The 26419-nt window shown below is 48.5% G+C and overlaps 1 protein-coding gene across 5 annotated transcripts in view; it reads right to left on the reverse strand.

The window, feature by feature from the left end:
- The window catches only part of IQCK (IQ motif containing K), a 348027-nt gene that overhangs the window by 51292 nt on the left and 270316 nt on the right, over window positions 1-26419 (reverse strand). For all 5 annotated transcript variants that reach the window (XR_016022511.1, XR_016022509.1, XR_016022510.1 and 2 more), the window contains one exon: window positions 8027-8156. The gene's annotated coding sequence lies outside the window, so the exon portion shown is untranslated. The remainder of the gene's footprint in view (window positions 1-8026; window positions 8157-26419) is intronic.

The raw sequence follows: 26419 nt of genomic DNA on the forward strand, positions 1-26419 counted from the left end.
TGTAACTAACCAAGTCGTGTGTGTGTGTGTGTGTGTGTGTGTGTGTGTAACAGGTAAGCCTTTCATTGGGAGACAGGGCTTTGGATGTGAAACCTCTGTCTCCTTCACTTGCCGCAAGTAAATAAAACTACCTAATGACAACTACGTCTCGTTCTTGAAGGAACACCCCAGGCAGTGGACCCCTTGAGTTCAGCATGTACAAAGACCTAGAGAACAGCATGTACAAAGATCTAGAGGCATGAAGGTCAACGTCAGGTTCAGGGGCCCTGCAGGTAGCTCAGTATGTCCGGAACTTGAGAACAAATTGAGAAGTGGAGACAGGCATGTGAGTATTGGTGGGTGGGTGTCAGATCGCGACATACCTTGGAAATCATGGTAAGGAGGCATTTTCAAAGGCGAAGAGAAGAGGGAGAGGTGAAGGAGAACACTGATCAAAAACATTTTCTATACTGAGGGTGCCAAAAAAAACATGTACCCATTTTAAGAAATGTTATCTATGCTCCAGCAGTAGTTCGCCGTAACCGGAAGTGTCTGGACGCTGATGGGAACCGCTCTGAGCACCTCTTGCAATTGCAGAAGTCAAACGTGACTTGTATTCATCTTTTGTTATCGGTATATATTGAGTATTACAATTTTAATACGGTTGTTTCCTGTCTTAAAATGTATACATTTTTTTTGGCGCCCTCAGTATAATGCCTAGAAGATTAGGCTCTGAGCAAAAGCCCCTTCCTCTTCTCCTAGAAGCCTTTCCGCCCTCCCTCCAAGCCCCACCATCTTAACATGGCTGCAGTCAGAGACACCAGGTTACAACTGGACTGTCCTGTTAATTGTTTGGGAGGAGAATCACCTGATTCAAGCCGGACCAATCAGGCTTCAGGAATGGGATGAAGTTGGACCCAAAATGTCATATGCATTTTAGGGGAACGAGATGGCCCTCAACTTTTCTCAGCTTATTAGAGGATGACCCCAACCTCTCATTTACTGAGGCCCACACTAGGGGGTGCACGTGGGGGTGGGGTGGTGAGATTCCTAGGACCATATAGCAAGACACCCAGGCCCACCACTGTCCCACCTGCTTGAACAAAAAAGGAGAATGGCTTTTCAAAGCATAAACTACTCCCACGCCCTCAGCTTCATATTTTTCTGCTCGCCTTTTCATTATTTCAGACCCACGCCTACCCCACTTATTTTTGTCTGACATGATACAGTATCTATCTTGTGAGAAATGGTGAAATGGACTATAATAAATATATTGCTTAAGCGAGGCAAGTTGACAGGAATATAAATATGGAGCATGATATATAAAGCCCCACACATCCCAATGGCCTCGTTTATTAAAATCTTGCCATGCTAAATTTACAAAGTACTCGTCTCTATATGGGTTCTCATGAAATGCTGCTGACGCGATTGCTCACATCTAAGCCCTCCCAACGTCACTATTAGCTGACCTTTCTCTGTGTAAACCTCAAGGACTGGCTGATGTCCACCAGGGACCGGGCAGCATTTAGGTGTGTTCGGGCTAGGATTTAGATGTGGGTGGAAGGGAACCTATGAGGATCTGGTCAAGGTGAAAATGAAAGTTAAATTGGAATTTCTCAAGGAATCCTACTGTTTGGGTCACTCCCGTCACTGGCCACCCATCTAATTAACTCCGAGCCAGTCTCCAAATAAACAAAGTTCATTTATCTAATTAAGATTTACTGAACACCCACTGTGCTGTAACTATTGGTGGGACAGAAATGGATTAGCCACAGCGCTTGCTCACAATAGAATGAGCAGAGTAAACGCACGAACACCGAGTTTTGTTGACACATTGTGATCAGTGGTATAAGTGACTGGAAAAGGTAAATAACCGTGACAATTGGCCGTCTATGGTGGGCCAGACACTGGGCGGTCTGTATGTCACGGTTGTGCATTTGCCTTTGAATCGCCACCTTACAATCATGAAAAATGAAGCTCAGCGAGGGGAAGTGACTGGCCTGAGTCAAACAAATGGTAAGCGATTTGAACCCAGGTCCGTGTGGATCTAAAGATGGATTCCTCTTGACCCTGACCTTTGAGATGGGCTCCCCGTGTAGGCTCAGCACTGGATGATGGCTAACATACTGCAGGGTCCTCCGCTTACCTGCTTCCACCTGCCCCTTCCTGTCCCTGCTCATCTCACTCACACCTGAAGGACTTTCCTCCATGGCTCTTGGTCCATGCTGATGTATATAAGGCTGGACAATTAAATTTGTGAACTCATCCTAGAAAAAGTGCTCCATACCTCACTGCTGAGTATCACTACAGTCACCTTCAAAGTCCTCTCCTGAGAAAGCTATGCTCTGACGCCAGTGCCTAGTCCACCCTTCAAAGCAATTCTGGAACTTTTTCTAGAATGGCCATCAGAGCTGTCATCGTATTACCCTTGATGTCCTGAATGTCATCAAAATGTCTTCCTTTCAATATTTCCTTTATCTTCAGGTAAAGCAAGAAGTCACTGGGGGCCAGATCAGGTGAGTAGGGAGGCTGTTCCAATACAGTTACTTGTTTACTGGCTAAAAACTCCCTCACAGACAGTGCCGTGTGAGCTGGTGCATGGTCGTGATGGAAGAGCCATGAATTGCTGGTGAAAAGTTCAGGTCGTCTAACTTTCACGCAGCCTTTTCAGCACTTCCACATAGTAAACTTCATTAACTGTTTGCTCAGTTGGTACAAATTCATAATGACAGTCCTTCTGATTTCAAAAAAGGTTAGCAACAGCGCTGCAACAAGTTTGCAAACTTAATTGTCACACCTCATATCTATCGGTTATTGCCTGCATACCATATGTTCTCTTTTCTTCCTGTAATGGAACCTGGTATCCCCTTTCCACTCTCCATCCACGTGCTCAGATGGGGCTGACCCCACTCACACGACCCAAACCCAGCACGGTCACAATGATTGGCTCAGGGAAGGGCATGTGACCCAGCCCTGCCCAGTCAGGATGAATTTGGGGGCTTCTGCTGGAGTTGGTGGGGAAGAGGTGCTGCCTGTTGGCTGGGGTTGCTAAGGAAATGGGGTGTCAGCCTGAAGCGATCCGTGGCCATTCCTGCCTCTCTTTGGTGGAGGACTTGCTGAAGAATGAAGTCAACACAGAAAACAAAGCCAAGAGAAGGAGACAGACTGACTGGTCCCTTATTCCCCGTTCAGTTCATTTTCAGCACTGGATACAGCCAAGCTTGAAACCTGCACTCATCACAGGCTATCAAAGCACACGAGTCAGTACATGCTCTTTCTAGCTTAAGCTAACTTGAGTCAGGGCCCTGTCCTTTCAATCAAAACAGTCCTAACTAATACATTCACCCATCTTATCTCTGAACTTCTAGATGCCTGAGCTGAGACCTGGGTGAGACCCACCATGTCATCGCGCCCCTGCAATCCCCACCAGCTAGCCAGCCCTCCATTCAGGCAGCAGAGCAAAGAATTCCGTTGGTCTCAGACCCAGAATCTTCCCTGCCCATTCACTCCATCATCTTCCTCAGTGAAAATGGGAGGAAAAGTTGAGAAGCGTCTCCTTACATGGCCTCAGGAGGAGACAAACTCAGAGCATCAGGTACGTGGAAGCTACTCTCTGGTATGAGTTCTTAGGAGACAGGTACCTGGTGGAAAGCTGGGTACCTGGCCTTGAAAGAAACAAAACTCCCTTTCATGATCGTGCTAAGTAAAAAAGATATGAAATGATATACAAAGGATGAATCATGAGAAGATACATAGGGGATAAAACTGAGCTAGAACTTTAAATCATAGTGCTAACTACAAAAAAAAAGAAAGGAAGGAAGGAAAGAAGGAAGGAAGGAAGGAAGGACATTTACCATATGCTACCATTTAAGTACTACATTAAAATCACAGACACATAGAAAACAACCCTGCATATTTTATAAGTAAACATGCATGAGGAACATATATCAAAAACATTATAGTGGGTGTCTAATGGGGCGGGGGTGGGAATTAGGACTGGGGATGAATGGGGTGGGGATGGTAAATAAAATAAGAGGGACTCTATAAACCGATGATTATGTGCTATGATCTCAGAAGTATGAGTAACTCAGCTCTCTGCGTCTGAGGTTACAGACAAGAACAGGAAAGAAAAAGAGAGAAGGAAGGAAGACTGGAAGGAGACACTCCAAAACGTGTCCAGTCGTTGCACTTAAATCAGGGAGCAATCGGTTACCAGGAAGAGACCCTCGCTCAAGGACGCTTACATTCGAGGCTTGATTTTCCAGGTACAGTGGCAGAGAGTTCAGGCCGGCCTCGGAGAGTCGTGCTCGTGTACTCTCCCAGCCCGCTCTTTATCAGAACTCTGTGCTCTCCCAGACCTGCTCTCTTCCTGCCCCCGTCACGCCCTGCAGAGCAGCTCCTCGCTCACCCATCGCCTTCCACAAGACCCATCACCGAAGCCCCATGGGCAAATCCACATGGGGGTCCTTCACAGGGGGTCCAGGTGCCCTTGCAGTCAGCACGTCCTTTTCCTCCAGCTGACAGGCTCTGGGACCTCATTCTAAATTTGGGAGAGACAGATGGAACCGGCCCAGCATGAGTCAGCTACTTACCCACCACTGATAGTGAAAAGGGAATGGGGTGGATGAAAGGGACGTGAAAATGGTGCTGGAGGCTCAGAAGACAGAGAGAGAGGAGAGAATGAGTGTATCCTGTACAGACTGTCCCTGGGTGTTTACTTTATAATTGTTAGCATGATCCCATTTTCCTAAAATGGCGAGTTGGGGAAAGAATGATTAGTGTTTAAAGGCACAAGCTCTGGAGTCAAAAGTGGGTTCACATTCTTGCTCTTCCAACTTCCTAGCTGTGTGACTTGAGCACGTCCCTTCCCCTCTCTGAGCCTCTTTCCTTATCTGACACCTGGGAGGTTAACCTTCTCCTGAGCTCTTGTCTGCATTAAATGAGAGAAAATAAGTAAGGCGTGGAGCACAGTGTCTCCTTTATAGCAATCAGTCAAGAAACACTGTTGTACTATTAGTATACACATTGTTTTACAATTAAAAATTCTTAAACACACCAACAAACGAAGAAAGCCTCACAGACACACGGCAGTGATCATCACTGAACTCTGTTGCTACTGGTCTGTTCCTACCCCATTCCTTCTTGGAATACAGAATTGATCTGTGCTGGAAGCGGCTGTTGGAAATTACCCAGGCGCCCCCGCCCCGCACCCCTAATCAATAAACTAAGGCGGCTCCCTCTCCCTGGCAGTCCTCATCTACTCCCCCTAATTGATCACTACAAGACGTACTCAGAGGGGCCCTGGGCATGGATCTTAATTGACTGCACAGCCACTTAATGAGGAACCCCCCATGTCCCCAAGCGTGAACAGACTGCGCTGCCTCCTGTACCCACAGTGCATGCTGGGAGCCTTCGGAGGACAGGAGGGTGGCAAGTGGTGCATCTGATCAACTAATTAGGAGCTTCGTGAGAGGTGTGACTCCAAGCCCAGCTAACTGCATAATGAAACCCCCACCCGTCTTCCATCCCAGTCCAAGGCTCTCCCCAGCCTGCCGTCCCTGTTTGTTGGGGGGGAAGGCAGGAGCCCTGTTCGGGTCCATGTACAGCAGACATGGCCCCTCCCGTCCTGCTCCCCATTTCTGAGGCTGGAAAATGTGACCGGGAAGTGACTGCTTCCTTGAGAGCAAGCACCTGGGAACGGAAGTGGCCTAACCTCCTCAAACGGCTGTGTGAGCGTTAAAGGAAAGAACAGGGAGCGAAATGAAGCTTTTCAAGAGGAGAACCGTCCGCCGATACTCTACAAGCAACGCCTGTGGCTCTATTCTGCCAGACGCGGTTAGTTCTCCCCGTCCCGCCCATCTCCGGTCACCTCTTCTTTCCCCCACAGCCCTGCTTTGGTTCCTGGCATCCCTGTGTGCGACCGAAACCGTCTTTCCCAGGCTCCTCCGAGTGAGGACTGGCCTGTGACCTACTGCTGTTCAGCGAGACGTTGGTAGCGGGTCTCAGAGGAGGTGACCCTGCACAAGTAATGGGGGTAGGGGTGCTACAGAAGAGGACGCTTCTGCCTCCGGCCTTCGCCATGCTGTTTTGAACACAGATGCAATGCCTGGAAGGGGAGCAACCATTTTGCAACCATGAAGAAAAAAGGCAACCCCTCGGGAAGGCTGAGCTGCAACACTCGGAAGGAGTCTGGGCCTCTAAGATCTCTGGGAACAGCCCGTCTGGATTTGTTGTCACATGAGAAAATAAAGCCCCCTTTGGTGACACCACGGTGGGCAGCTATTACCTGCATTTGAACCCAGTCCTAATGGATACAGACGCTGCCATCAGCCTGCCACGTGGATGTATCTATGTATGACAGTTACAGTGGCAATAACACAAACAAAATACAGTGACCCTACGCTACGGCATACGGTTCCTGGGAGGACGGCAAGAGATAAAGTCGTCAGTACAGCGGCAGGCACATGGCAAACCTCCACGACGAATCTTGGCTTTTATTAGAAGCTGAGGTCGAGAGAGTTTCTAAGACTTACTGAGAAGTTGGAGGTACAATCAACAGCAGGATCTGGGAACCACACAAGAAGGGCCAACACCGCTCCTGGACTCGGGAACCTTCCCCCACTGGCAAAGGTCCTGGCCTCGCCTCTCACAAGCTGTGTGACTTCAGGCAGATTAATCTCTTGGAACCTCGGTTTCCTCGTGTGTAAAATGGGGCTAATTATGAGGATTCCATAAGAAACGCTGACGGTAAGGGTTTAATGCCGGGGTTAGCACTTTAATGCTGATCTCACGGCCCCCCAGGAATAACACGTGAAAGTAAGTAAGTTGAATGAGTCCAGCGGACCCAGTGTGCTTCACTGCAGTGTGTGTGCCCAATGTCTCCCTCCTGTTGTTGCTGTGTATGGGGTATAAATAAGGCCTATTTGTAAAAAAAAAAAAGAAAGAAAAGAAAAAGCCGGGGGTGGGGGCACTAATTTTAAGGTGCATTAGAGAACATGGCAAATACACCACGTTCCTGAAGGGCTCGCCTGAAATCCTGAGTGGGAAGGAAGTTCGCCTGGTTTGTCAAAATGGCAAGGGAGGGGTGATGTGATCTCAGGTCTCTAAACGAAGGGACGAAAGCGGGCTTCCCAGGAACCAAGGAGGACAGAAAGGAGGCCTGAGCCTGTAGGCTCCCCCCACCCCAGGTAAAGGAAAAGGCTGGAGGCCTACCCTGGGGGAGGAAAGGGTGAGACTCAGCCTAGTCTGCTCCGCTCACCTGGAGAGACACCCGCTGAGGTGGACCAACCATTGGCCTCGATGCCACATCTCCCCGTATCGTGTTCTTTCCCTTGGGACTCTCAATCCCTTCCACTAAAAGGACAAAATCTATTTCCCCACCGCTTGACTTTGGGTGCAAGCAGGTGCCTTGCTTTGGCTAATAGAATGAGGTGGTGACAGGGTGCCAGCTACAAGCCTAGGGTTTAAGAGACGTTGACTATTTCCAGCTACCACGTGACCAGGCCTGCGCTAGTCTGCTGGTCCCGCGTGGAGGACTGATCCACGGAGCAGAGCATGGGAGTCAAGCCCGGCCGAGAGCAGCTGGACCCCGGCCAAGCCACAACTATGAGAGGAGCTAAATCTATGCTCGTTGGTGATGCGTTTATTAAACGCCACTGAGATACTGTGTTTTTTTTTAAATGTAGGCAAGGTCTTTGGTACAACAACGAAAACCTGAGAACACTTTGAGACTTGCACGACGATATGCAATTATCTGGGGCTCAGTTTCCCAGCTCTCAGGGATGCTGAAAGCTATGTCTGACCCAAGGAAAAGTAGGAAAGCAGGGAACAGTAAACCACACCTACATGACTCAGCCATGAGCTGAAAACACAGAGGCATTCTTGGCTCTTCTTCCTGGCAACCCCCACTTTAACCCCCACTTTCTCTTCCCAGCTCCGTATTCAGTGACATCACATTAGTAACTATGAATCAGCCAAGGCGGGAGTGTTTATAAATCAGCAAACATGACAAACCAGGGCTTGTTTTGTTCCTAGAGAGCTTGCTTACCGACACGCCTGGGTCTTCCCTGAGCCGTTGGTTGCGCCGTCTTGCTGAGTCCATATTAGAGGGATCTCATGACAGTTGCCCCCCTCCGTCATCTTCTCTTCCGCTGTCCCTGCAGAAGGGTGGCCTGGACCTGCAAAGCATGACAGAGTCAAATGACCTGGGTTCAAATCCCAGCTCTGCTCCTCACAGTTGTGTGAGCCCAGTGAGTTCCTTAAACTTTCTGAGCCTCATTCTCCACATCTGTAAAATGGAAATAATAAAATAGTGCGGAACTCTTAGGGTTATTAGCAGGAGTCAATGAAATGCCCCAGGCAATGCACTCAGTGCTGTTTCTGACACCGCCTAAGCACACGGTGACAGCTGTCATTACTTGGTTCACGTTCACGTCATCTTTGCCTGAGCTATTTGGGGCACTTTTCAACTGACCTCCTTCCTGTTGGTCTTGCCCCCTTTCATTGCATCCTCCCCACAGCAGAGAAAACTTGCAAAAAAACACAGACATGATCGTATCGCTCCCTCACTCAAAACCCTCCAGTCACTCCCCTTTGTCATCAGGAGACAGTCCCAGTTTGTAAGTGGGGGACTTGGAGAGGTTATGAAATTTGTCCAAGGTCGTGCAAGTAGTAAGGAACATACGATTGGAATCCAGGCTTCCATCTCTACATTCCGCCTTCTTAACCACCGTGCTACACTGAGGATGAAAGGATACGTGGAGAGAAGGGATGCATGGGTGACCAGGTGTAATAACAAAAGGACAGAAAGATGCAAGAATGGATGGAAATCCGGAAAGGATGGCAGACTCTGGAATGATGGATGGATGGATGGATGGATGGATGGATGGATGGATGGATGACGGATGGAGGAAGGGACGGAGGGAGGTGAGAAGGAGGGAAAGAAGGGATGGATGGATGGATGGATGGATGACGGATGGATAGATGAATGGATGGATAGAAAGATGGAAAGATAGAAAGATGAAGGGACTGAAGGATGGAAAGATGAAAGGACTCTCTTAAGTTGCCTTCTCTCCTTCCCTCTGGCCTGGCTTCTAGGTTTTCCCTCATGGACACCCACCTGGGACATCTGCTGAGAGTGCAGCTAGTCCTGTGGTCCCTTCCACTTCCTAACTCCTCGTTCCCTTTTCCTCCTGCCAGCTCAAGTACAATTCGTCTCTAAACAAGCTTCCCTTCAGAATCCATTTCCAGTGAACTGACCACCTCTCTTCTTCTACAAACTCAGGTTTTCCTATGACCAGGGACCAGATTTTTATCTTAATAGCTAATGTTCGTTAGGCATTCATTGTATGCTAGTTATATAACTATCTCATTTAATTTTCACAAAAGCTTTATGAAGTAGGTACTATTATTTTCTCCACTTTGAAAATAAAGTAATCTGCCCAAAGGTGTCCACTCACCATGACTACACTATGGTGTCACGTCTCCTTAGCTACCTCAGCTGTTGGCTCCTTTCTCTGTATTCGGACAGATAAGCCCTTATCAGTCCATGAGGGTAAGAGTTACGTTATCTCTTCTGACCTTAACGCAAGCTTTTCTCACACACCTGCCAATTTATACCAGAGCAGCGATGGTGTACAGGTTACAGAATGTATCACTGTTACCAAACCAGAGTGACATGGGCCAAAGGTACCTCCCACATGGGATTAAAAAGTCTCTGACATCTTGCCTGAGAAAAACACTTCTATAAGGGGCTTGGCCTAGTTGGGATAGAAGACTCATGGTGGTTTCAGAATCTGGCCAACATGGATTCTAGCCCCAACCTGGCCATTCCTTTAAGCGGTGTGACCTTGGGCAAATGACTTAACGTCTCTGAGCCTCAGTTTTCTTATCTGCAAAATGGGGAGAATAATAATAGCAGCCAGTGTGAACAGCTGTTCACACTGAGACAATTACATGAGACAATGTGTACAAAGGGTTTGGTACTATCAGAAATACAGCAATGATAGCTATTGTGGTTGTTGTTATATCGACTGCAGCGACTTCTCTCTGACCAGATAATCTGTCTAGAAATTTTCTAAACTGTGCTAAACTGTAGAAAAATCCCTTTCTACCATTAGGACACATGATATAGTGTAAGTACCACGTGGGAAGAAAGGCTAGGTGTTTCAGTGTGTGTGCGTGCGCACGCACATGTATGTATTTAACGAAGTGAAAAAACCCAGTCAACTTTGGCCAAAGGTCCAAGAGCCCTCCCCTCCCTGCTCCTTTCCCCTCCCTCCAGGCCTTTGCCTCCGGCCAGAAAATGAGCTGGGTGAGCTCCTCCTCAGGGCTGATTAGCTTTCCCTTGTTAACGGACAGGGTTCAATGTAATTTAATTTCATCGGGAGGAAGTGGTTCAGAAATCAAGGTCATTTCATTTCTGAAAGACATGGGAGGTTTGCCGTTCCCAAATGATCTCTCTGCCATGTATTCCCTTTAAAGCGAGAAGTACAGTGGTGAATACAATGGCTTCCAGGTCGTGTAAGATCACCTTTCCAAATAAGAGAAGACTCCTTTCCACGGGATTTTAATCAGGCCGCGTACAACTACTCTTCCTTTGGAACTTATTCCACTTCCTTTCCTTTCTGTTATTTCTGCCAGTGTAACGCTCCTCACACACACAAATAGAGCTGAAGAAAGGCTTGCGATGATCCTTTATTTCTCCTTCATGCAGGAAAGGTGAGGGTTACCCACTGCATTTGGCCTTCAGAAATCTGAGGGCGAGAGTCCTAATAGCTTTACACACACAAATGTCAGCATCATGAACAGGGGACCTAACCATGTGACACACAGGTCCCCCCTTCACCTGGTCTACAGAAAATGATTAGGCATCAAGACAAAGAAAAGCAAGTCATGTGCATGCTGTCCATCAATAAACGCGCATGGAGAGCTTACCAAGGGCTCGGTAGAGTGTCAGGTGCATGGGAGTGGGAGTTGCGAAGGAGACAGGAGCTTACTTTGGTTTGGCAAGACAATTAGCAGGTAAAATAAACCAACAATATATAACTTGATCCCAGAACAGCAAAATCATTGTGTGTGGCGGTAATGAAAGGAGGTGGGGGAGGCAACCGGAATGTTCCAGAAGAGGTGAGGCTTGAGTTGACCTTGGAAGCACAAGTAGGATTCAGATGATTCACATGTAACTATTTCCTGAGTGCCTAATATGAGCTGGGCATTGTTTAACTATCTTGTGTGCCAATACGTCATTACTCCATCACTTCAGTGCTGAAGGGCAGGGGCTAGCCTTACAGCACGTGACAGATAAAGATACTGAGGCTCAGAGACATTAAGCAAACTGCTCTGACACAGAACAGTGGCAGAGCTGGGATTCAAACCCAGACCCCAAGACAAAATGGAGAAAAGAATGGAACCTGCTGAGAAGGCAGAGTTCATGCAGGTTGTCTGGATAGGGGAGAAAACTGGAACAGAATCTTTATTAAGAGTCCACAAGCCACGCTCTGTGATACATGTGTCTCCTCAGATGCCTCTACCATCCTCTTTTTATTTTCATCATAGCACTTGTCCATACCTTTGTCTATTTATTTTATCACTCTCCTCCTCCCTCTAGAATGTGAGCTCCCAGAGAGGACTGCGATATCCGGCTTGATGACCGCACACAACTCAGCACCTAGTTCCCCGACTGACACATAGTAGGTACTCATCAAGTGCATGTGGAATGACAGACTGAATCTCATTTCCCACGAGCCAAGGGAAGGAGGGTGCTGCGTTGTAAACTCCAACGAGACACGTTCCACACCTGCCTTGTGCCCCTGGTGTATTATCAGAACCTTGGACAGCGCCCAAAGCACAGTGGGGGAAGGAGAGAGTGGGGGAGGGAGGGAGGGGTAGACTGGAACAGAAGGACACTCACAAGTTTACGAAAAAGCAAATTCAAGTTCAGCTAAATTATTAGTCGCCCTCGCTGATGGACAAAACCACCTTGCTAGAGACTGAGGCAGAGAAAACTCACTGCCCTGAGTCCATTTGCAGAAAGACCCAGCGGCTGGTCCATATCCCTGGTGATTCTCCTGTCTGCACACCATCCTGCCTGACCCGAAATGGAAAGTGCCCTCCGGAGGTCGCAGAGCTCACCACCACCTTGGATTCTCTGTCCATTAATTTGTGCTTTCCTAAGGAGTATTTATTCATGTAGTTTCTGTTTGGGCAATTATTGAAATGATGTCTAATTAGGTGATGATGGTAAATAATAATAATCGCCGAGCTGCAACACGCTCTGTTTCTATTATGGGTAAGGATATTGTGCAGTTTACTAAGGAATGTTCCAAGGTAAGAGTTCTGAGGAGAAGGAAGGGAGGGTGCCAGTTTTAGTATTTGGCTAACACTGTTCCTACCCAACTGCAACGCAGGAAGGGCCCCATCTCTTTTTTTTTATCCATCCCTAGGCTGTACCTTTGAATAGTGTTACCATGATTACTAGGAATAACAGCAACTCTTAATTCAGCACGTACAATGTGCCAGGTCCACTTCAAATCCAAATTAAAATTCAGTGCGAACTTAAGTGCCTTTGGAGACCCGAAAGTATGGTAAAGGACGGAAGCCAGCTGAGTGGGGGGGACAACTGGAACAGTGGGGTCTGAGGTGAGCTGCAACTTGCCTGCCCCATCGAAAGGAGACAGTTGCCCCTCAGCTACAACCGAGTATTGTCCCTTGGAGACGTGGGGATGGTGGGGCCAATTCTGACGTTTCCCAATAGTGTCTAGAGATGGATGAATGGATAAAGAAGATGTGGAATACACACACAGTGGAATATTACTCAGTCATAAAAAGAATGAAATCCTCCCATTTGTGACAACACGGATGGATCTCAAAGGTATTATGCTAAATAAAATAAGTCAGCCAGAGAAAGAAAACACTGTATGATCTCTCTTATATGTGGAAACAATGAATGAATAAATGACTAAAAGCTCATAGATAGAACAGATGGTGGGTGCCAGAGACGGGAGGTAGAAAGTAGGAGAAACGGATAAACTATTTTTTTTCTAGTTTAAATAAATTGAATTTGTAAAACAACTCTGGGGATAATTTTACCAGAAGAGTGGCACATTCTGGGACTCAAAGCATAGCCGCCCACTATTAACCAGCATGAGGTTTGTGATCTTAAGAAAGCTCATATTATCAAAATCACATTATAAATACAATGTCAGCCTTGCAAAGACCAAGTTGGGGTGTGGCAGAAATGTCAATGACAAAGGTGGTCTTTTTTCAAGGTTGAGGTTATCTGCTCTCTGAATAAGCCTAACCACATCCCCTCACAGCAGTAGGAAGAAGGGATAGGAAACAATGACTGTGTATGAACATTCCTTTCCTTTTGAAATGATATTAATACAGTATTTCCTGTGGTTATGGCTAATAAGTCATTTGTTGGCTAAATTTTCTGTGTGCAGTAAAGACAGGCCCATGGACAAATCCTGACCAGTATGCGCTGATGAAGGCTTAGAACCCCAAACCTCTTTGCGTAGTGTGGTATTTGTAAAATTCATAATCGTCATAATTAGCAGAGGAACTATTCTTTGCAAAAGACTAGAAAATGGAAGATTTTTTAAAAATGACCAAATATCTACCTGCAAACAGAAACCTTTTATAAGTAGCAACGCCACTTCACATTTTTAATACACCGTTTGTTCAGAAAATGTTTCCAATATGTTGTCTCTCTTCGTTGAATGATTTCTTGGCAGTTGACCAGAAAGGAGAAAAGACAATGAAACTGGCTGTCCCCCAATTTTGTGCCAGGTACTCAATGAGTCCCTTTGTAGGTATTATCTAATTAAATGGTATTATCTAATTATCATTTTAAAAATATTTTTAAAAATTACGTAAGTAATACATACTCGTGACACTTTTCAACAACTCAGGGGCATAAACATTGAAAAGTGAAAGTTCTTCTTCACCCCTCAAGTCCACTTAGGTCCCTGGAGCGAATTTCTGTGCCCTTTGCTGTGTATCAATCCAGACTTTTTTCTGCACGTTTCCATGAATACACATATTCTTTCATAAATATGTAAACAAATCACATTTCATCTATTCTAGAAACATAGTTTTCATTTAAAAGTTTCTGAAATGACAATGCATCTTACAAGTAAAGACAACGTACGGCGGCTAATTTCTTTCCTGCTTCATGGCACATAAAGTAACAGCTCATCTTGAGGTAAGTGGCATGTCAGAATAACAAAAGACAGGAGACATAGCGCTTCCAGGATTATATAGATGTATGGTCGTGTGAATGGCTACGGGCAGCTCTCAGCACACATGGGGCTGCCTCATTCATTTTAGTATCTGCGTGATCTGTCACTGTGTGAATGTACCCGTGTTTACATAGCCGTATCCCTTAGAGATGGATTTTCCAATTATTTTCCAATCTTCCTGGTGGAAAACAGTGTGGTGACCATCCTTACCCCTAAATCTTTGGGCCCCTAGTGTAAATACTTCTGAAGGGGAGATTCCAATCTCGTAAGTTCGCGTAGGTTAGCCTGCGTGATACGAAAAACGTCGCTGTTCCAACCCTGGCTCCAGGGCTGCCATATTGAATAATTCGAGGGAGTTCAAACCGTCATCTGGGACGGGGGTCAGCAAACTTTTTCTATAAAGAGCTAGACAGTCAATGTTCTAGGCTTTGTGTGCTTTACTGTATGTATCGCAACGACTCGACTCTGCCGACGCAGCATGAAATCAAATGGACGTTGTTATTCCATTTTCCAGTAAAACTTGAATTACAAAAAACAGGTGTTGGGCTGGATTTGTCCCAAGGGCTGTCGTTGGCTGACCCCTGGTCTAAGCAAACGGTCCTTCCTGGAGCTGTGCAGTGCCCCACTTGTGTGGCCCTTCCTGGTCCCTTACTCTCCAGGGACCCGACTCTGGATCAGTGTCACAGGCTTTGCAAATTTGAGTTTTTACCCTTTCGTTGTTCAACTCTAATACGCACTCATAAAATATTTCTTATAGTACGTGTTACTGAATGGACGTGAACACCTGACCATGTGTGTTTGACTCAGTTTCTTCACTGAGAAAATAAACCTGTTGTGGCGATTGTGAGGGTGAATGGAATGCTGCACTTACAAGTACTCGATAAACGCTATAGCTATTAAAAAGCCTCTTTTCCCCCCTTCACCAATCAAGAAATGCATAATTATTAATTCACAGAGGCAAGGCACAAACCAGGTGAACCTGTCTGAAAATCACGTGCCTCTCCTACAGCACCAACTGCCTCATAAAGGAAGGATCTACGGCCCAGAGAATCTGAACTCAGAGACTAAAAGCTTTTCTCAAGTCCCCCCATGTCAGCATTGGACATAGAGGACACTGGATCTCAGAGTGTCTGGCGAACACACCTCCCCCACCAGAGGAGGCAGCTTCTGCAAGCCCCCAGCCCTTTGGCCTTGCAGACACCCCCAACCAAGTGGGTTTTCCTGTTATTTCAGCTGACTCAATCTGATCACAGTTCTGTTACCTGGATAGAAACACAGCCACGGAGGTGTTGATAAAGCTGTCACGGCAAGATGGAGATAGAAAGTCTCGTGACTATTAAGAATAAACCCATAAATAAGAGATTATCAACTGAAATAAGACAGTCTGTCCTGCAACTTCTAACAAGTGTCATGGGCAAAACCATGTCATTCCCGCAGGCGTCCTCCCTGCCAGCCAGATGCACAGAATACGAATTGTGGGAGGAGAAACACTGACGGGCAGAACAAGTTGCTGGCGGAACTCATCAGAGCTGAGGCTCCCTCAGTCGTGTGGTGTATGTGAGAAGCCGCCAGAGGTAGAATCGCAGGGTTGAGATCCCACCAATTACGGAACACATTGGTCCTTGAAAAGAGCCTGGAGAGAGGTGACAGGACTGTCCCCCGAAGGTGAAGGCGGAGCCACGCCTGACCCACTCAACAGCGAAGGGCCACCTTCCCAGGTGGGTAAGAGCAGGTGCCGCCCCCTTGGTGGGTCTGCCCTGCCCATACCGTCCCATGTCCCCCCCACACACACATGCTGCCCACTGAGGCACCAGCCTCCTGCCTCCCTCTCACTCGGTGGCTCCGTCACCCAGACCATGTCCCCTGCAGGTGGTCACACTCAAGGCCACCTGCAGGTTGAGGCTAAGGACAATAAAATGATAATTTCACTAAGTTGCTAAAACCCGACTGAGAGCCACTGGCAGACAGGGCCCTGTGGGGTCTGGATCCTCAGGGCCCCCCGATCCATGACTGGCTTGTAGTGGGGGGTCCAGAGATGCTTCTTGATGGACTTGACTAACGCCACCAACCATAGCCCCTTCACGGGACAGGCAAGCGAGGGGAGGGGAAAGAGGCAGGCGTGAGGGGAAGAGAGCGGCAGGAGGGCCGATGGGCAGACGAGGCAGAGGAGGAGCAGAGAGCAGGGTGGACAGAGACGAGGCCGGTGGGGGGCGGAGCGGCAGCCAGACAGGCAGAGGAGGACACCTGGGACAGACACACCGAGAGACAGGTGGACACAGAGATGGTCAGATGCCTCCCCCACACACACTGAAGCAGGGACCCCGAGACAGGAAGAATACAGCCAAGGCCGAGGACGTTCCCAGGGGTGGGGGTGGGAGGGGGGACAAAAGACTTTCCCGGTCTCTCCAGGGAATCCTCATCCCTCCCAGTTTGGGCTTCTTTCTCCTGAACTCATTCCCTGATAGAGAAATTGGAGAAGAAAAAACGTCTCCCCGGATTCTGGGAACTCGTCCTGCCTCTCCAGGTTTCCTACCATTTCTACGAGGAGTTGGAGACCTGGGCTCGCATCTCAACGCCACTGGGCCTGCGTGGCACTGGCCCTTCTGGGCTCCTCGAGGCACTAAGTGGTGACCTGGAACAAACTCACTCTACCCTCTCGGAGTTCCTGAGAGCATCGGCTCAAATCACGCCAGGAAAGCCCTCCAAAAAGTGCCCTGCCTCTAAGGACATCCAGGGACGAAGGTGAGTGAGTCTGACCTTGGGTAACTCCTGTTCTCACTCTCAGACCTCCCTCCCCCCTCCTCCCTCCCTCGCTTCCCCTCCTCTTTCCCATCCACCACTCCCCACACCCACAACTGATTCCCATTTCAAAGAGACGTTGATTTCAGCCCTCAGGTCATGAAATATTCAACCCACTTGGACACTTTAATTAATCTGGGGTTTGATTCAGGCCATTGTGCCTTGACATCCGCCTCTGTAACCCCTTCCTGGCTCCAGTGAGCTGGCTCTGAGTGCTGCCCCGGAGACAGACACTCGACAAGAGGACCCATTCTCCGGGAACTGGCCTGACGAGGCGCCTGCACACATCCTCTTCTCCATCCCTCCATGCCTGCCCCGAAGAGGTGGCAAGCACGGTAAGATCTGAGACGGCCAGAGGCAACTGGGGAAGGCTGAGGGGGAAAAAATTGCGAACCCAAAGCCAGCGACAGCTCAGCAGACCAACACACAAGATGTTTCACAGGCTGGCTGGATACAGATGTTTCCTCAGGTCGTCCTCACCTGACTGCTGTCAGCAACCCCACCTCCCATATGGACTCATTATCACAGGATTGTCGGCATTCTGCTCTGTTAACAAAGAACGGAGCTGTCCGTTGCTGTTATTCTAGTGTGCTGGTGGGTTCTGCCTCACAGCTGGAGTCATAAATAACATTGAACCAATTGACGGATGGAAGACAGGCTAAATGCTCGACAGAGGATGGATATTTTGATTAATTACTGCCGTAATCGTTATCACCACATTCATGGTGGGGACCGGCCTGGTTTTCTGTTCTGCCTGTAACGGCTCACATATGTAATATCCAGCACTCAGGTGGTTTTCCATCAGATTTGCCAAGAAGCTGAGAACTGTTTTTGACACTGAGTATAGGACTCCCAAACGGCCTGCATGTTCCATGGTACTGTCCCCTCTCTCCTAAACTCCTCTTCAGTCATCCAACAAGCTTTTCCGAGGCACCTACTGAATGCCAGGCATCGTGTTAGAGGCCAGGGGTTGCCAGTAGGCAAGACAGAAAGGGCTCTTTCCCTCAAAAGGGTTAAGACGAGCACTCCCCATCCATGACAATGACCAGGGCACATAGTATTGTTAGATGCTGCTCTCAGATCCTTACTGACACTTAAACACTCATTCCTCACAGCTGGCCTATGAGGGAGGGACTTCCGTAGCCCTCATTTTATATTTTGTGCATCATAAACTGAAGCCCAGAGAGGTGGATTAATTTTCCCAAAGTCACACAGCAATGAGCGGCAGAGCTGGGAGTTAAACACAGGCATTTTGGCTCCAGAGTCCACAACTAACCACCACCATGTGATGCTGTGTCACTGGGTATATGTTGCTTCTTTCTGTAAGCAATTTTTTTTCCATTTGTTTCTGCACATAGATTAGAATGTCCTTAAACTACCTAGAGAGAGGAAGCGGATTAGTGGTTGCCGCGGGTAGGGAAAGGGAGAGTGAGGAGTGACCCCTTGTGGGTACAGGGTTTCAATCTGGAAGGATACAGAAGTTCTGGAATTACACAGTTGCTCAACATCACACATGTTCCACACTCAACACCGCTGAGTTACACACTTTAAAATGGTTCAAGTGGTGAATTGTATGTTATGGGAATTTTACCCCCTACCCCGAGGTTTTTGTTTTAATCCTTAAGTGTAGGGTTGTCTTACGGCCTTCACAGCCCCACAATGCCTGGAGTTTAAAAGTTTGCATCACACATTTCTTGATGGGGCTTGCTTTGTTTGTATGATCACCACACTTGTGATGATTAAAATCAGAGCCCTTCTAGGAGCCTAGAAGGTTCCCGTCCATCTGTGAGCAACTGGACCACAGAGAGTGCCGGTTCTGAGGGCGAGTGGACAGGTGTTTGGTACCAGGGCCAGGTGAGACCAAGCAAGGTGCTTCACAAAGAAGCGAGATGACATCGCAGGCAGGGCTGAGCAGGCAACGTTTAGAGCCAGAGGAACAGCCCAAGCTTGAGGTCTGAGGGGCAAATCAGGGCTGAAAACCGAACATGACCTCAGGGTGGGGAATGCGGAGAACCCAAACCTTTTGGGAAAGCAGAATATAAACATAACCATCACAGTGAATCAAACCCTTAGAGAGTGCTTTTCCACATGCCAGATACTGTTGCAAGGATTTTCATGCATCACTTCATGTATTCCTTATTATTTTCACCTCTGTTTTATACATAAAGAAACTAAGGCACAGAGAAGTTAAGTGACTTGTCCAAGGTCACACAGCTAGTAAGTGACAGAATCTGGATTCCAACCAACTGGTCAGGAGCCAGAGATTGACTGTTAATCACAGGAGTTAAGGAGTTAAGCTGGAGTTAAGATTCTGGTCAGCTGAGGGCTGACCGCGGGCTTGATGAGAGGAGGGACCCGCGGGAGGTTGAGGGTCAAGGATACAGATTACACCCGACTTCCTGGCCCTGGATTCACAAAGGGATATGTCAGCTACCAATACCGAGAGGAGGATAAGGGCAGTGGGTAGGAACAAGGACAGTGCCTGGAAGCCTGGGCTTGGACTCCAGCTTTGTCACCTCGCGGCCATGAAACCTTGGGCAATTACTTCATCGCTCTCTGCCTCAGTTTCCTCATCCGAAATGGGGATACAATAATTCCTACCTCACAGAATTGCTGTGAGTATCACACGACTGCAAAGCATTGAGGACAGCACCTGGCACACAGTAAGCAGAACATGAACGCTAAAGAAAATAAACTCTTTATAGAGAAAAGGGCCATCACGTTGTGTGTCTGGGAAGGGGAGGGGGCTTGGAGAAGCAGCAGCCAGACGGGGAAATCTCTCTGGACATTTTGCCTTTAACACAGGAAACTCAATTCCTGGCTGGAAAAGAACTGGTGGCTGGTGCCAAACGGAAACGGACTCATGTCTCGGGCCACTCAGCCCCCCTTGAACCCACATCTCCTTCATTCCTCCTTGCGTCCCAGCCACCTCAGGGAGGGCAGGGCTGCAGGGCTGCCTGCCTCAAGCTGCCCGCGTGGTGACACTTAATTAAGCTATTCATTTGATCCCCCAGTTTGCTCAGTGGTTCCCCTCCCTGCGGTTTGAATACAGTAATACTCAGCCCCAATTAAGATGGTTGAAAACATCGGCAGTCTCTGTTAATAAAACATCAGAATGAGACTGATTTCTTTTCTTTTTCTTTTTAACAGCCTTTTCTTAAAAACTCTGAGAGGGTGGGCAGAGTGAGCTCAGTTAGGAAGGAAGAAAGTTACCAAACTCCTTCTTGCCAAGTGCGTGAGGAGGGGATGGCATCTCTAATTCCCTCTCTTGGTCTGGGGCGGGAGTCCAAGCCTCTGTGGCAGAGAGTCCTAGGACGTGTGTCCAGGGACCTTCTGTCACAAACTTCCTGTGTGAGATGAAACCTTAGCTCATTGACTCCCTCATAGGGTCTCAGTCTCTCCATCTGCAAAATGGAGACACCAGACCAGCCTGAATAGTCTCTGGTCTGAGAACAGCAAGGTGTCGAGTCCTTGGATTTGGCCACATGGAGGACAGAGTGGCAGGACCATCTGCCTCTCCGGACACTTCCCTCTCTGACACCATCCTAAGAAAAGGGCCACGGGCAGTTCCTTCTGCTCAAGTCATGGAAGCTGCCGCAGTCACAAGGGACCAGAGTCCCAGTTCTGGAACTGTGCGGACACACTGCTCACCCAGCCTGATGACGCGCCCTGGCTCAGGAATCTCCGTGGTGGGTGGAACCAGCCTGATCCAGTACATTCTCTCTTCCTGGGGAGCTTTATGTGTCCCCCTCCCCAAGCAGAGGGGAGAAGAAGCAGGGACACTGGCCAGACCTGGGTGTCAAATCCTGCTGGTCCCTCCCTGCCCTGCACCAGCTACATGCCTTTGGACATGTTGGGTACCCTCTCTGTGTCTCAGTTTCCCTACATGTAAATGGGGAAAAGACCCTTCTACATAAGGTAGTTGTAAGGATTAATAAGATAACATGTCAGTTACATAGCACAGAGCCTGACACATATGAGCCCCCAGTTATGGGCAGCTGCTGTTACCAGTCATGGCAGTAGATGAAGAACCAGGACAGAGAGAGAAACAGAAGGCAAAAGCAGAAGCAACGCAGAGAAGGCAAATCACAAATGACTGTATGGGTGAAGCATCTTTCCCTGCACGCACTCAAGGCACCTGCTCTGGTGGGACTCCACCCCCTTTTCCAGCCACAGAGCATGTGACACACGCCCAAGCCAATCAGGGCTTCCGATTCTCCCGGCCACAGTGTTTGGTCCAGAGGCGAGCACATGACCAGGGGTGGGCTCACCCATGCTGCATGCTTTCACCCTGCGATGCCCAAGGTGCAGAGTTCAGGCTCTTCTCCAATATCTAGGAGAAATCAAGGCCCACAAACCCTTTTGTGATTTTTGAGGACTCTTGGAAATTTGCTGCACAGGTCAGGTGAAAGGGTCACCCCACAAAGCAAGTGGCTTTCTACCATCTTGCTATCTTCACACTCCCTGAAACTTACTGTCTTCCCCTCTTACGCACACTCTCCTCTCCAGAACAACGCTGGAAATCCACCCCGGCGCTTCCAAGAATGAACGTCAGCCCCGATCACCAACCAAAGTGTTTTCCCAGCTCTCTCTTCCAAAGAGCAATTCTGGTTGAACCAAATGTCCCCTGTCACTTTGTATGCCAAGTGCAAGGTAATCTCCATCAGTAGAGGAGATTATCATAGTAGTTCCCGGGCAGGAGATAAGATGGATACAGCGTTGCCAGATCCCCATCATTTTGCTGGAACGTTGCTCCCACTCCTGGAATCAACATCCCAGGCAGCGAGAGCAAAAGGTTTTCCACGTTGTTTCCTGGAGCACAGGCTGTGACATGCAGCCACCTCATTCAACTTAGGGTTTGCAGGTCTGGATGCCGCCAGAACCAGCAGGTTAAACACTCTGAATGAGAACTAGAATTAGCATGGCAGCGGCCTTCCCCGGACCGTGGATCCCCCTGCTACTGAATAGAACGATTCATTTGCACTGGATTCCCCTTCATTGACGGCAAGGGGCTTGCTTCTGCCCCCGGCAGCCCTTCCCTTTCCAGGACGAGACGAGCTAGGCTTATTGAATTCTAATACATCATCCCGGCAGCGGGTGTCAACAGAGGGCGGCAGATGTGAGACCAGAACACGGAACCCCATACCCACCCCTTGCAGTCTCCCCACACCCCTGCTTCCTCTTCTCAGAAAATCTACTCAGACTCCTCCCCACCCCACCCCCCAGGGAAGCCGAGAGTTCATTGTGAACAGCAGCCAAGAGTCAATAAATACACAGCTGAGATGTTAGTCACTTGCTGTGGTCCTCACCACTGACCAGGTAATTGCATGGCCCCAGACTGGGTTGTGGGGTGGGGAAGGGTGGCAGGGAGCTCAAAGGACCTCTGCAGCCAGAAAGATCTTTTCATCAAGCAAACTGGGTCATGTCTAGCATCCCCACCTCACTGAAAACTCTTCAATGGCTCCCCAATGCTTCTAGGATAAAAACCAAAACATTAAATAGGGGTTACAAGATGCTGCAGGGTCTGGCCCCTGCTGACCTGTGTAACCTAATATTCAAACACACCCCTCTGTGCTCAGACTCCAGCCACACTGAGAGTCTTTCATTCTTTCAGGGGCTTTGGGGGTGGGGGGTGGGGGTGGCGGCTCCAGAACTCAGAGCAGATATCACCCACTCACTCTGGAACAAATCCTATTTCCATCTAATCTTATAATCCCTCATTGCATTTGTCACAGCCTGCAATTCTGTACTTGCTACTCTGATGATTGGGTTGATGCTCTTTCTACCCACTGGTATATAACTCCATGTTTTGTTCACTAGGTATCTCCAGCTTCTAGCACAACGCCTGCCACAAAACAGGAACTCAGTCGATATCTGCTGAATGAATGTAGGCATGAACAAGTTATAGAGTAGGGCCCATTCCAAGAGTTGGAAGCTCAAAATGGAGCTAAAACAGAGTGCGTGAAGCAGGACGGGAGAAGAGGCCAAGACAAGGGAAGGGAGCAGATCACAGGACAGTCATTGTCCAGCACCTACTGTATGCCAGGCACTGGTCTAGGCACTGGGGATAGGGCAGTGAATAAAACGGACACCAAGCTCTTCTGTGAGGGAGCTTCCATTTGAGGTCAGTCCCCTCTGGCTTTGCACGATACACACAGGCCAGTATTTGTCCTGGAAGCATCTCCCTTTGTAGTGTCATTTTAAGAATAAATTGCACACATAACCAGGCATAAAGGGCCACCATGGGCAGCCTCCAGAGCTGGGATCTCCTCCATGGGGAGGCCCAATGAAACACTTCAACACGTCCCCGAAATAGATCTGCTCCACACCCAGCTGATAAGACGTAGGTGGCTTCCTCCAGATGCAGTGCAAGCATGGAGAAGGAGGAGTAAATTACATACCACAGAACTGAAACATCATCAATTTCCCTCCCCTTAAACACCCCAAGTCCCTCGTCCCTCAGACACTTCATCTGTCTTCTCTCCTTCCTACACTGCCTCAAAATCCCTGTGTCCTGAGCAATGCAGCATTCATCATCGGCTTACAGATTTGCCTAACAGTGACCATCTACCATCTTTCCAGCGTGGCCCTTGGTTCGTTTACAGGCTGCCATAGGAACACTGACCAAATTGGGTGGACACTGAATTCGCCAGTGTGCCCAGCCCACTGGGTGGGGGTCGCTGTCACATGGGGCTGTGCTGCTGCACTAAGGATTCTGGCCTTGGCCAGAGGCTGTGCGGAACACAGGAGTTTTTGGAGGGGAGTGGCCCTGGGCGGATTCCCCCCAGCCACCAGGAAGACTCCAAATGCAGCTGTGGGGTCCTTCTAGCTCTCATCAAAGCTTCCCCCAAGGCCCAGCTGCAGAGAAGCCCCCAGGGTGCCCCACAGAGGGGATGCAGCTGCAGCTTCAAAGAATCACAGGCAGCGCTAAGCGTGCCCCACCCCACCCCACCCCCAGGCCCCTGCAGGCATCTTCCTGCTGGAAGCAGAGCTGGGCTGGCCTTGGGGAGAGGACATCTCTAAGCTAAACGTGAAAGGCCTCTGCTTCCCGTAGAAGAGGGAAATGGCTGTTTTCATGGGGGAAGTCTATATGGAATCTCCCTTCGGACCGCTTCTCTCTGATCCCTTCAGGGCTGAGCCTGCAGCCAGTGGCTCTTCTGGCATAGAGAAGCCCCACCTCCCATCATTTGGAGCCAACTCCCCTGGGCCCAGACAGTTGTTTAGTAAAAATCATAATTATAAAAAAATAATTGCAGCTACCATTTATCGAGAATTTGCCAAGGCAATCTGCTTAACGTACATTATCTTGATTAAGCCCCACCATAATCTGGTGAAATGGAGATTCTTATCACCATCTGACAGATGAAGGAGCTGAGGCTTACATGTACTTTCAAATCCTAGACTCCCATTGAAAAGCTGTGTGATACCAGGCAAGTTACTCAACCTTTCTGTGTCAGTAACTGTCACTGAATCAGGATACATACAAAAGTCTATCTCTGGAGACAAGCGCCATCCTTACCCCCAGGCCTCCTATTCAGTCTCAGTGATTCATAGACCGTGCTCCAGGAAGGGGAACCAGCTGTGGTCTGAGCCTTTAGATTCCTGGGAGAGAGGGGAACCGTCCCTCTGGAAATGATGAAGGTTCAAAATTTAGGCAAAAACACAGGGTCCTGCAGAATCCTCCCTGCCCATGTCTGGTCGCTGGGAATTCAACTCTGCATTAGATAAACACCTGTACCACCCCCAGGCGAATATCCTAACGGGCAAATCTGACCCATCTCTCATCTGCTGAAAACCCCAGGGCTGGGGTTCTATTACAGAAAGGATTAGGGCCCGTCCCAGTGACCCATTTAACCTTAATTATTTCTTTCAAGACTCTGCTCCAAAGACAGTCACATCTGAGGTTAGGACTAGGGATTAAGGACTTTCACATATGAATTTTGGGGCAACACAAGTCAGCTCATAACATCTACCCCAATGAACCAAAAAGGGAGTTTACCCAGTTACTTCATATGTCAAATGTTACCTACAAGAAGAGGCTGACACAACTCCTTCTCAGCTCCTATTACAAATCTTGGGAGAGAGGACTTGGGGTCGGTCCAGTTTGGGGCAGATGTCCGTCCCTGGTCCAATCAGCTATGGCCAAGCATGTGGGCTCATCCAGAACAAACATGGCGGCCGAGACTCTGCCTACGGATGATGGTGGCGCACTATTGGTCCATGGCCTTGACAGACACTCCATATCACCTATCAGAATAAAGTCAAACTCTCCAATAGGGCATAGAGAATCCTTCACTCCCTACCCCCTTCAGCCTTCCCTCTGGGCCACATCTCCTGCATCCTGCACAAATTCTGCTTTCCATCCATGATACAGGCACAATTCTGTGAACTCACCTCGCTATTTCGTACCTCCAGGCCTTTGCTTAGGTTGTTCCCGCCTCTCCACCTGCTTTGTCCACCTGACAAGCTCCCACTTCAATTTATGTGTCAAAGCCGAGCTGGAGCATTTGCTTTGGAAAATCTTTCCTGACGTCCTGTAAAGTCAGCCTCCCTCTTTCCTTTCACTCTGTGCCTTTATGCACCAGTCTGTTTCATTATGTACCCTTTTAGAACACTCAGTCACAATGTTCATTAGATTGTTTTTCTCTTGAAGTAGACTCTGGGTTCCAGGGTAGTAGAGAAAACTTCCCTTACCAGCCCAAAGTCTAGTACATGGCTTGCTCTGTACTCAAAATGTGTAATGAATGGAGGTTATCAGCTGGACATCATGGGGTATAGTTCATGAATAAAACATGAGTCCCTGCCCTTTAGGAACCTCTGAATGACTAAGAAAAACATGAATATGAATATTGATTATGAAAATAAAGATATAAACCAAAAGCTAAGGACGTGCAGAGGGCGCTGCCATTTAAACTGGGATAACTGTGGAGGGCTTCTGGGAGGAGGTGACTTTGCGTGTAGTCACAAAGGTTGAGTAGGAATTTGCCTAATGGTGTTAGATGGGGAAAGGGAATTGCAAAGAGAAAGAGCATGAACAAGGCATGGGGGAAAGACGTAGCCCAGCTTGCAGATGCAACACGAAGAGTTATAGGAACAACCGGGCCACGGATACCGGGGGTTCTGAGAAAAGGGGTCCCCAGTCACACCTGGGCCTTTTGACCATTCTCAGGAACAAGCTGGGCAGAGAAGAGCTTTGCAATTGACTCATGAAGCTACCCACTCCTCTGGGCCTGGGGCCTGCACTGGTCTGCTCCACTCCCTCCCCCAAATGATGGGGGGGCATCTGAGCCTGGAATGAGACAGTCGCCTCCCACCACCTCCGCCCCCACAGAACTTGTTCCAAACCCCCCTGATTTCACTTTGCTCTCACAGTCACTACTGGCAGCTCACTTCACCGC

Source organism: Rhinolophus sinicus, chromosome 10 (genome assembly GCF_057876585.1).
Source record: "Rhinolophus sinicus isolate RSI-liver-muscle chromosome 10, RSI-T2T, whole genome shotgun sequence".
NCBI classification, from domain to species: domain Eukaryota; kingdom Metazoa; phylum Chordata; class Mammalia; order Chiroptera; family Rhinolophidae; genus Rhinolophus; species Rhinolophus sinicus.